The sequence below is a fragment of the Phalacrocorax carbo genome, chromosome 1 (assembly GCF_963921805.1).
Source record: "Phalacrocorax carbo chromosome 1, bPhaCar2.1, whole genome shotgun sequence".
Lineage (NCBI taxonomy): Eukaryota > Metazoa > Chordata > Aves > Suliformes > Phalacrocoracidae > Phalacrocorax > Phalacrocorax carbo.
Window position 1 is genome coordinate 75,273,914 of NC_087513.1, and position 14,259 is coordinate 75,288,172.

The following is a 14,259-nucleotide window of genomic DNA, read 5'->3' on the forward strand; positions in this document are numbered from 1 at the left end:
TGACCTTGTTAAAACTACAGATGTGTCTCCTTAGAGATGATTTAATCTTTTGAGATTCCTCTTGTCATATTTTTTTCCTTTACAGCTAATTGCTGTGTAACTTCAGCAAAGACAGAAAGGGCTTTCATTTAAAGATCTCCTGCTTGTAATCAAGGACGCTGCTTTCTGTATTTAAAAAAAAAATTTTTTAAAAAGCCAACTTCACTCTTTTTTTTTTTTTAAATGCTGTTTCTCCATAAGGATTTTTTCGGTGTCATAAATGGCTTCATGTTTCTCCGGAACTTCAAACAGAGGATTACTTTGGTTCAAGTGAATGGGAGCATAGTTTTTGTCATCCAGTAACCTATAGAACAACTGTGAAGAAAATAAAATATGATTTAAGTTAAAAAGATCTGCTACCATGCCAATCCTATTTTCCTTCCACATAAGTTTACAGTTGCTTTAGAAATGTGTGACTGAGACCACCTGAGTTTGAAAGTAGTTTCTTGTTCTTCCCAATCCTCCTCCTGCACTGCAGGCTATTTAGTAATAAAAGTTTAGTCAAAGAAGTTTTGGAAAAACCATCAGTGGAAACAGATCCTCAATAGACATTTTGCATTTCCATATTCTCTGAAGTAGTGACTGGCATGTCAACCTTGTTCAATTTGCTGATGTTGGTAATGCCATCATATACTTGGATGATGAATTGTCTTTGATTCTCCCTTCTTCCATCATCGCTAGGAAACCCTTTTCTTCTCTGCTAGGTAGGCTCCAAGGTGCAATGCGAGTAGATGCTTGGGATAGACAGGGATAACAGATATCACGTGTCTCAAAGTGACATCTGAGAGTACAAGAAGGGTGTGTTTAAAAGCTGTTGCAAGGAAAGAAATTATTTCTGAACAGGTTTTTACCCTGCAGCATCATGAAGCTGGGATACTCATATGCCCACTGGCACAGAGCAGCAGAACTGAAGCACAGCAGAGTCTCAGGTTTGGTTTGGTGAAGCAATGAGCCTGCTTAGGTTTGTTTTTAATTCTTTTCCCCTTTTCCACAGGAGATGGGGATCTTCCCACCTACAAGAGCTAGAAATTTTATTCTTTATAGAGTTCCTTGCATGTGCGGTGTTTATTTCCTCATGATCTCAAAATGGCATGATCACCTGCATGATTTTACCGGTTTGGAGACAGATTAATTAGCCTGTTGTGTGGAATTGGTCATCTTGGTTCATCTTTCAAAGAAATCTGGCCTCTGGGGGAAGTCCTTTATTGTGGCATCTCTTAAAAGAAGTTTTTCCTTTCAGCTGCTTCTGGCCTGCTTCTGGCACTTGCATGCATGCACCTCCCCAGATCGTTGTAGGAATAGAAATTACTTTTAATGCTTCTCTTGTTCTACCTACCTCTACTTAAAAAAAAAAAAAAAAGTAGTTGTTCTGTTTCTTCACACAGTATGCTAGGTAGCCTAGGCAGCAATTTACTGGATCCCTAGTACGAGATTCAATGAGACCGGACCCCTTTCTTGTTGGCTTGACTGACTTCTCTCTATTCCTGTATCTTTTTGCCTTTTAACATGTCAGGATCTCCTCTACAAGTACATACTGGAACTGGGGCTCCAGTCAACGAGGCTGCAGTGGGAGAACAAAGAAGACTTTAGTACTTTCCTTGGGACTTCCATAAAATAAAATATATAAAACATTAAAACATCTCCATTAAAATGTCTGGTTTGATGAAGAGAAGCAGGGGAAAAAAGAGCCTTTTCCTCTAACAGTGGCTTGATTAATGCATTTATTGTTTGTTCAGATTTTGTCAGGAAGCCATATGGCTGGAGGAAAACAAAGAGGAAGTGGCTGATGTTGAGAATCTGATTTAATAGGGGTCCCTAAGGACAGAATGTAGCTCTTATCCTTGCTCCTTCCCACTCAGTTTGCAAAGTAGTCTGAGAAGAGCTCCAGTGTTTCAACAGAGCTAAAGATAATGCATCTCTGTTTGAGTGGAAGTGTTGGTCCCTACTGCTGGATCAGCATCACAGCTACTCTATTCTCAGGTTAAAAATCCCCTATTCTTTGCCCGTTGTGTACAGTATTTTGGAGTCGTTAACAAGGAACAGTAACTGAAATGTTTAGTACTTGTTTCTTGGCAGTTGATCAGTTTGCAATAGGTGAAGACAACTTCGGCATCTTGAAGCTGAGCTCCGATTGGGGTGAGACGCTATTTCTCACCTCTCTACCTTTCCTTCCCCCATCAAATCTCAAGCATATACATCTCTGGATTAACTGAGTCACCATCTGTGTCCTACAACCAGATTTATTTTCCTAATCTATCATGCATATGTGGGGATTGATAATAACTAAGGCTTGAGCACTGATGATTTAACATGATGTGGTGGGTTAAATGAGTGTTCAGCATTATCTACGACTGCTTGACTCTAGTTGTGACTATGTGCTGAATAAATCCAAGTAGAGAATCTAAAGCAATGTTCTATAATGTAACTGTAAGCAAATACATTAAGGATGTTTGACAAGCACTTCTTCATTTTATGAAATTACAGCTTCTCTGTTGAGGTGTAAACTCACCAAGAACTGCTTACTGTTTATTTCAGAGCTAAAGTAAAAGGCTCATGTGACCCATTAGTAATTGTTAGTGGGTCCACAGAATGGAAAGCACAAAACATGACTTCACAAAAATATATTCTGACAACTTGGGGAAATGTAATGAATGCTGCTTTGCGAATGAAAGCTATGTTTTCAGCTGCTGCTGGTGAAAACAGTTTGATACATGCCTGAGATCTCTGGAGCTCCTGAATGTCTAGTTTGAAGGTTTGGCCATAATGAAAGTAGTATTTACTCCTGTAGAACTTAAATGCGTAGTGCATGTGCTCTAGTATTTTACAGCAGGCCAGTCTGGTTTTTCCAGGTCTTTAAGAGGTTTTGTTGTTTTCTGGACCCTTATGACATGCTTACACTGAAGTTGGTTCTTATTGAATCTTTTCATACAGCTCTGACAGGTACCAGGAAAAAACCAGTTTGTCTTGACAAAATAAGTGGCTCACAACAGTGGAAGATGAGATGCTAAAAAGACTAGACAAAAGTTTTCCTGATTTAGATCTATTCCTCTGTGCTTCTGTTAAACTGTAAAGTTCCCATGTAGTCTTATGCATACTAGATATGTTCCTTTAAAATATTATTCAGAAAGTCTTTGGTGGTGAAGGTTTAAAAATAACCACTTCTCACATGTTCTCCTTAGCTGTGACATAGTATTAGGTAATGTTTGTATGTCTGTTACAATGATGCTGTTAAACATCATTGTAGTAAGCATCCCCTCCAAGCTGATTAATATTAGTCTTAATCAGCAGTTTGGGATTTGTTACCCTTTGCCTAGTTTGACTTCTTATGCACGCATTGGCCGTGATTCACTACTGCAAGGGAGTCAGGGTATGCAGTTCAAGAGCACTTGGAGGTTTTCACATCTGGAACACCTCCAGTTTGAGGATTATTTTCCTTAAAAAGAAAATTAGGAAAGAAGATTGTGAAATAATCTCTTATATTTACAGTTTAGCAGTGGTAGATGCTTGTGACTACCTAATACAGTGCTTAATTTTTCTTAATGTTCTGGAAAGCTGTTGAAATGTTGTTTACCATACTTGGTTATTTGTAGCAGGAAAATGTCACACCAGGCATAAGAGGTAGCAAATTAAGTGCAGTATTCCACATTGCTTTTGAACTAACTTTTAAAAAATAAAATACCGGTATGTAGCAGGCTGTTATATATACATATCTATAGGTGCCAGATGAACACTGTGCTTTTTCCAAAGCTTTAAAGGGAAGAGGGGCAATAGGACTTTACCCTCAAGAAGGTAGGTTTACTAATGTAGAACAATGTTTCAATTTTTTCTTCTAGCAACTGACCTTGTCAGCAGAGTTGACACCTACACCTGGAGAGGCAGACTGCGCTAGGCCTACGGCATAAGCAGACATCTTTGTCTGACTTCATCTGCAGGTAAGAAGGTATGACCAAAATATTTCACATAAGAGTCTTCCTTCTCTCTTCTGAAAGTACTTGGACATAAAACATGCCAAGAACTCTAAAGATTAAAGAACTTCATAAATATATATTCATCACTTCCCCTTTCTTCTTAAGGTTAGAAATCTGAGCAAGATCCCAGCTCCCCGCTCTGTGCAACGTCTGTTTTCTCAAAACAGTTGTGTTCAGAGCAGACGTGCAATGGTCCTGCCAAGCTTCTCTCTCCTGTATGTGACCTCCGTGTATATGCTCCCTCCAGCTGTAGAAGAGGGAAAGCAAGGCTGTCCTGTCCCTGTCACTGGGGAGTGTGCCCTGAATGAGAGGAGACTTTTGTCCCTGGTTCCTTGTCTAGTTGTCAGGTCATCTTGGGCAGCAGCTCTTGGTGCCAGCAACAGCTTGTTGGTGACTGGTAGGTCAGGCAATCGGCTGTGGTCGCTCACAGGTTTGGAGATTGCAGGCTGCAGCTGCCTCTTGGATTATGCCATAGATGTGCTCTGAGCAGAGGGCCCTGATCTGCTTTGGTTTGGTAGAGTTCTTGACTTCCCTTCATTTGGGGAGAGGAGCATTTCTATTTCTTTTTTTCCCCCCTTCCCCCCTTCAAATAGAAGCTTTGCAGAAGTACTGTGACTGTAAAACACCTCCACCCCCAACAATCCTGCAGTCCAGCTGTGTACCATTTTTAATGTGAGTGTACATTTATAATACAACATTGGGTATAAGGAGATGTCCTCAGCTTGGCAAGTCAGACACTGCCAAGAATCCAGAAGAGATGTCAGGAAAAGAAAACAGTAGTAGATAATGCTTTTCCTGGTGCTGCGGTTGATTTTTGATGTAGTAGAAATGTCAGAACTTAAAATTCAATGCTATAAAAATATATACTGGCAGATTATGCATTGGTATTGCTTTTCATATTGCTTCAATTTTTGAGACCTGTTCTATAGTGTAAATGAAGTTGGTGAAGCAAGTGGGGGAAAACTACTCGCTAACGTGTCCTGGAGTCTGTGAGCAGAATGCAGTTTCTTCTCTGGCTTGTCACTATTTATAGGCCTTACTTATGTAGATATGGCAGCTTTTAAGTGGTAGACTTCGATACCAATCACACCCCTTCAACATTTTAATGTATAGACTGCCATTCTACAACTTCTATTTCAAATATTATATTTTGTAGTATTCTATTGATAATTGAGGATCAATATAACTAAATAGAATAAAATACTTTGGTCATTTGCCAAAATGATAGCTTGCTTCATCTTTAAGTTCTGTGTATCTGAAGTACAGGCAAGCATAAAGGTACAGCAGCTTTTTCTTACTACAGGAGAGGCTGAAGGACATCATTATTTGGGGGTTCTTCCAGCCCTGTAACAATAGGCAGTAGTGCTGCATGACAGAAAGTACTTACTGTCGTTGTCCGTAAACAGTATAGAATGTTAGCTAGTAGAAATTTATATATACACACATATAAAAAATGCAGCCTATATACTAGATAGAAGCTTTGTTGAAGCGTAGCACACGTGTGTGTGTGTGTGTATGGATATGCATGCTGTATTGTCTTGGAGTCTAGCTTTAGATGCTGACACTGTCTTAAGTCATCCTTTATTTGGGAGGTCTTTTTGGCTATTCATTAAAATACTTTCAGTGTCACATTCTAGGCACTTTATGTATCTTTTCAATATAAAGCACTTATAATTTCTGAAGCAGACATGTACAGAGCGTTAATTGCTGTGCACAACTGGCACAACATACTCTTGCTAAAGAGTATGATGATTCTATATGGTGGAGTAACACCAGCAATGGAGATAGTCCTGTTGACAGAAACAGCACGCAGAATTTATAAATACACTGGCCTCATATTTCTCCCAGGTGGCATTTAGCCAGAGCGCGTGCATATATGTGTGTGTATATATATATACACACACACACACAAAAAAAAATAATTATGTATGTTAACCTGTAACTCTAGGGAACTGAGAAAGTGGTGGTATTGAGTCAGGTTGTCTTCTGCCAAGTTAAGATATTTAAGTATTTGATGTGGCTATTATTTCAATAAATTCCTCTTAGTACAGCAAGTCTGTGGCTAGCTGCCAGGTGACTAGAGTGTCACTCCTTTATTTGTCACTTTGAAATGAGCCATGTGAGTTATGCTCTTTGAATGATTTTATTGTATGAGACAGGAGGTATGTGCCTGCTGAAAATTTCTCAAGTTGGTGCTTGCCCATCCTCCCATGGGAGGATTTTATAATTTACCTTCGCTTGTTTTCAATAAACCAATTTTTTTCCTCATAAGCATCACTAATCTAATTTGTTGTATTATGTGACTTCAGTTTGCGGTCTATTTTGGGGAGCAAGAGAAAGGGTCAGCTTGTAGTACGTGCTTTGTTAAAACACTTTATCAGATGAAATCTTGGAGTCATAGATTTTTATACCTAAAAAAAATATCCACTTTTATTGAGTGTCAATCAGTAAATAAAATGACAGAAGAAAAACATATACCAATATATAAATCCATGGTTCCCACATGTTTTGGATAGTCTTTTCAGTCTGGTTCCCTCATCTCAGAGAGAAGGCAGTAGAACTGGAAAATGCTTAGAGGAGGGTAGTAAAGATGAGACGTGAGCAATTTAGCAAGCTGGGACTTTTCAGTCTGAAAGAAAAACAGCTTAGTGTAGGAGGGAACCCTACAAAAATCATGAGTCCTGTTTGCCTTCATGGCATTCATTTTGTTCACTCTGGCAGCACAAGAACAATGGACATGGACTGAAGCTGACAGAAACCTAGTTCAGAACAAACAAAAAGCAGATGGTTTTTCATACCACAAGAATTAGATTTGTGGAACTCCTTGCCACAAAGCTGTGGAGACTGAAGAATAGAAGAGGAATCCGGTTGAGGCTAATAACTACAACTCTCACCTGTGAGCTGGGGCCAGTTGGAAGCCAACAGGACTTTCAGGAGAACCCTAAAGTGTTCTTCCAGCCTTTTTGTTCTTCTCTAAGCATTTGCTATGGCTCCTTGTTCCTTTTATGGGTTAGGAATTTTAATGTCCAATATATTTCTTGTCTTCCAGTTTACTGAGGCAAGGTCTTAATCTTTTCTGCAACAGCAACAGTCAAGGTTTCAGGTCCTGCTCCACATTCCTCCAAAGGGGCACTACCCTTCTGACTTCTGCTTTTTATGCAAGTCATGTAGGACAGCTTTCTTGTGCTGAGACTTTGTATTGGTGCAAATTCTTTCCTTTTGAATGTCATAGTTGCAGTTGCAATTGCTCTTGAACTGTTAACTAGCAAAGATAAGCTGCTGCTGGTCAGGATAAATGTGTTTTGTATCACCAGATGGGTGATATATTTTCCTGTCAGGTACTTCAAAGATCTTCCATGTAAGGTCAGTATCAGTGACCTACTTAGAGTGATGAATCCCTGTTGGAGACAGATTTACAGGGCTGGATGGACATTTGGTCTTGGCCCAATACGCCTCCCCTTATGATCTTCAGGTGCTGTAGATTCCCTAGAATTGTCTCTACAGCTTTGAAAAGTGGCAGTTCAGGACAAGGGTTTTTGTGAATAGTAGGTGGTCAAGGAGCCTTATGCTTCCTTTTTTCAGTTAATAAATTAGAATTTCAGTCTTGTCTCTGCTTGATTTCAAAACAGAGGAGTAACTTTGAGAAACTTTTCTTCCTCAACTTAAATGTGAAGAGTGGGCAAAAATTGTCCTGCTTGAGAATTATAGACTTACTTTTTTTTAAAGTTCAGTGTAGGTCTTCTGGCTCTCTATGTTGATTTAACTCGTACAAAGTCTTAGATACACTTGACAAAACCTTTGTTTTCAGAGTCACTTCAGAGGCTTTCACTAGTAGTGCAATGGGTACTGGGTCACAAGCTAGTGTATAATACTGCTTTCTTTAACAGCTTTTCCCCTTCCATTTGCATGGCCTGCAAAAGTTTTCTACCTGGTTGTCCACTCTCTGTTTCTGAACACAGAAAGAGGGATATTACATTCTCTGGGAAGCTTAATAAGCAATAAAACCAGACTGTGTTGGTGTTTAAGCACTGAGACTTCATTTGTATCCTCCAGCTGTGAGTAACTGCTGGAGTGTTTTGTGGCTTATGTTGTGCATGAAGTAGATGTCTTTAGCCCTCCTGAGCTAAGAGATAGTTCTGCTGTTATTGGCTGGACTGAAAAACTGTGTGCGCTCCCTTCCAGAACCATATTTCTGCCATGTAAGTAGTGTGGAATTTCTTTTTAATCTGAATGTCCCAGGTCATGAATCAAAATATATCTCGTTGATCTCGCTGCGATTTCCCTGCCCCTCTGTCCCCTCCAATTGTTGCTGCTAGGATCTACTGAAAGGAGTGAAGAGATGGGACAAGTTTCTGGGTGCTCTCTAAAAGGATCTCTGGTTCAGGGAGAGTTTCTCTGATCAGGCTGGGAAGTTCTGGTTGATGTGAGAAATAATCTCAAAGGAAGCATGATACCTGTTGCGTTTTCATTGCTTCTCTAGCACATTTCACTGTCTTTTGGATTGAGTCAGTACAGGAGAAAAAAACAAGATTGCTTTGATGTTACCACTGGGATCCTTGAATTTTGCTGCATTCTTTGGATTACAAGAAGCGCTTTTCACCTCTTCTGTCTCTCCATTCCCTACTCCGGCGTTGAACACTGCGCAATGTACCTCCTGTTCCCTTGCTATCTGTGTTGCAGCTCTTTGATAACCTTGTACCTGTTCAGACTGGTAGGGTAGCATAGCTAAATTAGAAGATACCATGATGTGTGCATCCGTTTTTCTTTTTCTTCACTTGTTCACATTTTTATTACATGTAGCTTCTTGCTTTCTCATGTAAGGCTTCCTTTCCTTCCCTTTCTTATTGTCCTATGTAAATCCATCCTTATATAAAACTCAGATCTTGCATCCAGATCTAAATGGTTCATTTGCATTTGTAGCACCTGTACTTCAAGTTTCTGGAATGCATTTAAAGTTGAATACTATGACTATGTTTCTGAGGCAATATGCTTGTCTTATGTTTAAAAAACAAAACAAAAACCAAACCCCAGTAATTCTGCCAGTGCTTTTTCAAAATTGGGATTAATTATTTTCTTGCCAACTGAGGGCAAACTGAAAATGGAATGTCTCTGAAGTGGAGACAGTATGTCTGGAAATAAGGACAGAGGTGTGAGGTATTGATAATAAATGATGGGGAGGGTAGCGAGTGGAAATGCCACTTCTGTGAAGAGACAGAAAAGCCTAGCTTTTCTGCTTCAACAATGTTTGATTTGTTCCTCAGTACTTGTAACATGGGTCGCTGCGTCCAATCCCTTGGTGTTGCAGGCAAACCATTTCATACTTCTGTTCATTAATTCATTGCGCTTTGGTGAGGTTTGCATCCTCTTACTGCTGCATTTGCTGGTTTGACTTTTTCTGTAGAGCAGTGAAAAGAATGGGGTCATGTGTTTCCTGTGGACTCTAACCTTAAATGTTAAGCTAGTCTGACCGACCTTTTTGAGGTCATAGTTTTGTTCTTATTAATTTATTGATCACAAGAGAATTCTGCAATGTTCTACTACTTGTAGTAGCAAGATGTCGAAGACCTCACACTTTCTGGGTGTTTAATGATACACAGTCATTAAACATTTGAGAGGACAAAATATGTGCATATTACCCTATTTCTAACAACAGCTCAAAGTTTTTCTGCTTGATGTTTGTGTGGCAGTAACTAAAAATGTAGTTTTCCCAGCCTGCAACTGAAAAGATAGTACTGATTTTTTTTCACTAATTGCAGTGCACGTTAGTCATTTCTCCCTTGTGCAGGAAAAACTCTGCTTTTTGGAGGCGTGTCATTCTGATACAATCTTTTTTCTTTTTCCACCAAGCTTTGACAATTCTGTAGACTGCTTCCTACAAATGATAGCTTCACAGTGTTTAAAAATGAGAATTTCTGTGCTTTAAATAAGTTTGCTTTTTGAATTTTGGTTGTAAAGGAAACATTCTTTAGTAATTGATCTCTTAAAGCGAGGAAGAAAAAAATAGTAGCTAAACAGAGACAAATTTAAAGTCTATCTCAATTGTCAAACCTGCAAAGACCTCACAAATACCTTCAAGTTAATATTCAGATAATCTGTCACTAAATAGAAAGAGAAAAATGGATGCCTGTCTTCTTTAAGTCTAGCTTTGTACTTTTGAAAGTAATTCCAGACTTCTTTTGTACAACCTTTCCTAGGTCTGAGAAGGCTTCTGATTGAAGTCTTAAAGCTCCTCCAGGAAGCTGTAGAACTACACAGCGTGTCACAGAACTGGCCAAGCCTGGCACTTGTCACTTATGATGTTTTGGACAAAGCATCCCTTCAAAGCCTTGCTATGGGATTCATTCTTTCACACACCCCCCCCCCCCAATACTGAAAGCTCATGTGCTTTCAAACAAAACCATTTCTTCTAAAAACAAGTATTCTGTGGTTCTGTGTGTCTCTTGTGCTGGATGAAGCAATTACTATCTTCATAGTGGTCTTTTCTCAGTTTACCAGTGAAGTCATTTTTTCAAAACAGAAAAAGGAAGGGGTTTTAACATACACACACACACACACACACACATACCCCACCCCCCCTTTTTTTCTTTTTTGGAAAAGTTTGATTTTGCTAGCTTTTTGTTTCATCCCCAGGCTTTCCCGTCAATTTCGATTATCAGTAAGGAAAGGAAGCAAAGGGTTAGACTGACACAATTCATTGCATTATATTTTTGTTTAACAGATCAGTGGTGGGCACACTCCTAAATAAGGTTCAGGCTTCTCCCTTGCCAGAGGGCATTTGAACAGGATTTCCTGAGGTGAATCTTCTCTGAGATTCCCTCCCTCCCTCCCTCCCCTGACCTCTGTCGTATCTCAAGGAGATTCCTGGGGTTTAAAGTCCCTGTTGCAGGGAACACCTTAGCTGTGAAATGAGAGTGTGCCTAGAATGGTTATCGTCAAAACCCTGTAGCCTGATGATTAGCACAATTCCTTGAGGCATGGGAGATCCTTGTCTCGTGGGGTGTTTATTAGTTGAAACAGATACCTTATTCTGGAGCATGCTTGGACAATAGATGCTTGATTTTGTTGGCAACCTTTCTGATATAAAAGGGAAAAAGAGTAAAGCATAGCTACTGCATGTATGCATTAGAAGACTTGGATCTGAAATAGATACACAGTCAGGAAGCTGAAATGTGTTATTCTACAGAGGGACTTGTAAGAATGAAGCTTATTTACCACTTTCAAGTATTTCCAAATATAGTCTAGAATAGATGGAAGAAGCTTGCTGTAGTTTTAAATATAGAAACAAAGGCTTTATTCAAGCAACTTAATGTAGCAATTGATATGGCCTCAGCATTTCAGTGTAACCAGTGATGATAATGGGGTTTCTTTCAGATAGGACGTCTTGGAAAAATGGAAGTTGTTCGGTTTTGGGGCTTGGGGAGTGGTGTGGCAGTGGCTTGTTTCCCAGATAACTGGAAACATTGTGTGCAGCCCGTGGCCGGTGCATCTCCTCCCTTCCACGCAGCTGCACTCTCCAGCTCTTTCTTTGAAATAAGTCATGGCATACAAGTGAATGCAAGAACCACGAGATATATTGAAATATATCTCTTGCTAACTTCTGGTGCTGGCTTAGTTCTCTACTCACTCTCTCAGTAAACCTGTATGATTTTCTCGACTTCAGTATGTGAGCCATATTAAGGGTGAAGTACTGCTCGTATTTCTCTGTTGCTGAAAGCAGTCTGGCAGTCTATGTCTAAAGCATGCACAGGCTACTTTCTGCTATGCAAATGTTAGTGATGCGTTTATCACTATGATTTGCTGGGCAATATGCTTGTGCGTGCTCGAGCTCAGCTCCTGATTTCACATATGTGTAGACAGTGCAAGCTGGAGGTATAAATAAATGTACATGGCAGTACAGACTCTCAAACTAAGATGTGACAAAGATGTGTTTGCAAATTTGTTGGGTATCTTTACATGCTTTATGTGCAGGTTAACAGGGTTTTTCAGCCATGAGAAGTATCTTTGCCAAATGTAGTTATCGGAGATTTTCAGAAGGGTTTACATAATTCATTTACTGATTCTGAAAAAAACAACACAATGCAGGATTCCTCGTCAGATGAAGTCATAAATCTTTGCCTCTATTCAGAATGTGCAAGCTGTGTAATTGCCTCTCCCTTACACGTATTTTTTTCATTGTTGTCACATAATCATAGAAATTATTGGCTGGAAGGGTCCTTGGGAGGTCACGTAGTCCCAACATCCTGCTTAAACAGAACCATCAACAACACAGTATTAAGTCAGCCATGGATTTGGTCTGACCACGTCTTGGAAAACCTACAGGGGTGGAAGTTTTCACAACCAGCCTGGCTACCCTGTTCCAGGGCTGCCCTACCATCCAGGGAAAGAAGTTTTTCCTAACACCCATTTTGAATCTCCATGCTATCCCTGGTCTTCAGAGCTCTTTGGATGCTGGTCAGAATGCTCTGTTCTCCCATGCTAGCATGCTGGTGTCCTGGTGGAGTTAGTTAGTCCTCTAACTTCCAAACAAAATGCCTTAAGACACAGTAACGGCTAAACCAGAATACTAGAAGTAGTGGTGCTAGTCAAGCTTCTCATGAATATGAGAGCTTTTTTGGTAAGATTGAAGACTCTCTTATTTTACATTGTGGTATTGAAATCTACTTGAAGTTGGTGAGGAAAACAAGGAAGAAGGGCAATTTCTTTATTTTGTATCTGAAAGACTAACACTGTAATAAAAAGTACAATGGTTTTATTAGAAGAAAACAAAGGAAAAGGACACCAGCAGTGTATTGTGTAGTTGACAGTCTCTAGTTCAATCTCTTCAACGTACCCTTAAAGAGTTTCTGTAGAGGGTTGGGGAGGGGGAGCGGGGGGGATACGGGTAAGGGCTGAGGTTGCAAATCTTTTCTGCCTTCATAGCTGCAGAACCTTGTATTTTCTTAGCTGAAGCATAGCTCTAAAAAATACAAGACTTAAATGTGAATGCAGGGAACCCCTAGAAAAATAACTTGTAAGTAACAGTAGTTTCCATCTTACAGTTTGTGTGGCCTGAGATAGGAGAAAATACAGATTTCTATGAGTAACATATTAAACCTTCCATTTTCAATTCCATAGTGGGTATATAAACCTTGCCTTATGTGTAGTTGATACAAAATCTATGGCTGAACTGAAAAGGGAACTTTTATCTAGAAAATATAGGTGGTAATGCAGTTTTACAGTGGAACCTCAAATGCCTTTATTTTCCTGGGAAATGTGTCAGAAGTACCTACAGAATAACTTATATCACCAACTTTTTGCTATCTCAGCACCAGTAACATGTCATAGAAGTGCTTTACAGGTAAACAAAAATAGAGGTTTTAAAATAACAGTACGACATACAGGTAATTTTCCATCACAAGTGATCTGCATTCTCTTTTTACTGTGACATGTAAAGCCTATTCTGTTAGAGATTCTAAATTGAATCAATCACTTCTTTATGTCCTTTTCTCAGATCTGAGATAGGTATAGCATTGGTAAAATATGCTCTTGAGCTGCAGCAGACCCCTTTGTAGGGGTAGAAAATGGGTATAAAAGCATGTGCATGCATTGTAATAGCACACCCTTTTCCTAGGTATACCAGCAATATTTTGCCTGCTAGGTTTGCACAGAAATTTAGGAATAATGAAACAAAGTGCTTACTAGTCAAATGGACATGGTATCCACTCACTTAAAAGCTTGTAGGAATGTACAAGATGGTGGGTTTTTTGTTTTGGTGGTGATTGGTTCTAGTGTTTAGTTTTTTGGTTGTGGTTTTTTTGTGTGTGGGTTTTTTTTTTTTAAATAAAGGTAAAGTTGGCAATAATCTCTTCCTAAATAGTGTTTCTAAAACTGCCATCTGCCTTTCTGCATGAAACCACAGAGGTAAAGTGGAGGTTGAGCTGTGTATATGTCTTGATAAGCTTGGGCAAGTAATTCCGAGGCTGAATTCCCTAGTTTTAAGCTAGGAAGATTTGAGTGCTGCAGTGTTCCCTTAGCCATTTTGTTTGGTTTTTCATTACATTCACTTAACTATTTAATAAAACTTTTGTCTCAGTACTTTATCCCACATTCCACGCTAGCTGGCATCTGACTTTTGGCCTACTTGGATTAATTCCTCTGTTAAGAGAGAGGAGGGTTGTGCCTGTTTGACAGTTGTAGATAAGCACCAATGGCAGTGATTTATGCTGAACTGGATTTGAATTGAATTAAGGTTTCCTATTTTTAATTAGGCTTT

At 39.4% G+C, this 14,259-nt stretch overlaps 1 protein-coding gene across 4 annotated transcripts in view; it reads left to right on the top strand.

The window, feature by feature from the left end:
- Positions 1 to 14,259, top strand: part of RASSF8 (Ras association domain family member 8) — an 87,291-nt gene that overhangs the window by 36,778 nt on the left and 36,254 nt on the right. For 2 of the 4 annotated variants that reach the window (XM_064460204.1, XM_064460232.1), the window contains exon 2: positions 3,873 to 3,971. The exons of 1 other annotated variant lie outside the window; for it this stretch is intronic. The gene's annotated coding sequence lies outside the window, so the exon portion shown is untranslated. Of the gene's footprint in view, positions 1 to 3,872; positions 3,980 to 14,259 lie in introns of all 4 variants that reach the window. One more of the 4 variants, XM_064460212.1, reaches the window with a different exon arrangement.